The sequence below is a fragment of the Myotis nattereri genome (assembly GCF_964212035.1).
Source record: "Myotis nattereri genome assembly, chromosome: Y".
Lineage (NCBI taxonomy): Eukaryota > Metazoa > Chordata > Mammalia > Chiroptera > Vespertilionidae > Myotis > Myotis nattereri.
The window spans coordinates 33,488,756-33,489,993 of record NC_138094.1 but is presented as its reverse complement, the minus strand read 5'-3'; positions in this window follow the sequence as shown (position 1 = coordinate 33,489,993).

Here is a 1,238-nt window from a genome sequence, read left to right as displayed (position 1 = left end):
ACATTGCCAGATTCATTTATTAAGTCTAATAGTTTTTTGATGGAGTATTTAGGTTTTTTTATGTATAATATCATATCATCTGCAAATAAAGACAGTTTTACTTCTTCTTTTCCAATTTGGATGCCTTTTATTTCTTCTTCTTCTTGTCTAATTGCAGTGGCTAATACTTCCAGTACACTGTCAAACAGGAGTGGTGAGAGTGGGCATCCCGGTCTTGTTCCTGTTCTTAGGGGAAATGGTTTTAGTTTTTGCCCATTGAGTATGCTGTTGGCTGTGGGTTTGTCATATATGGCTTCTATTATGTTGAGGTATGATCCTTCTATTCCTACCTTGCTGAGAGGTTTTATCAAAAATGGGTGTTGAATTTTGTCAAATGCTTTTTCTGTATCAGTTGATATGACTGTGTGTTTTTTTTCTTTCAATTTGTTTATGTGGTATATCATGTTTATTGATTTGCGGATATTGTACCATCCTTGCATCCCTGGGATAAATCCTACTTGTTCATGGTGTATGATCTCTCTTATGTACTGCTGGATCTGATTTGCCAAGATTTTGTTGAGGATTTTGGCATCTATGTTCATGAGGGATATTGGCCTGTAATTCTCTTTCATTGTGTTGTCTTTACCTGGTTTTGGAATTAGGGTGATGCTGGCTTCATAAAATGAGCTTGGAAGTGTTCCTTCCTCTTTAATTTTTTGTAGTAGTCTGAGGAGGATAGGTTTTAGTTCTTCCTTGAATGTTTGGTAAAACTCCCCTGTGAAGCCGTGTGGTCCTGGGCTCTTGTTTGCTGGAAGCTTTTTGATGACTCTTCAATTTCTTCCATAGTTATTGGCCTTTTGAGATTTTTAGATTCTTCCTGATTGAGTTTTGGAATGTTGTATGTTTCTAGGAATATGTCCTTTTCCTCCAGGTTGTCTAGTTTGTTGGAGTGGAGTTGTCCATAGTATTTTTTAACAATCATTTGTATTTCTCTGGGGTCTGTTGTTATTTCGCCATTATCATTTCTGATTTTGTTTATTTGGGTCCTCTCTCTTTATTTCTTGGTGAGCCTGACTAGAGGTTCAACAATCTTGTTTATCCTTTCAAAGAACAAGCTCTTGGTTTCATTGATTTTCTGTATTGTTTTTTTTGTCTCTATGTCATGTATTTCTGCTCTAATCTTTATTATCTTCTTCCTTTTGCTCCTTCTGGGCTTTCCTTGTTGCTCTCTTTCTTATTCTTTGAGAGGTAGTTTTAAA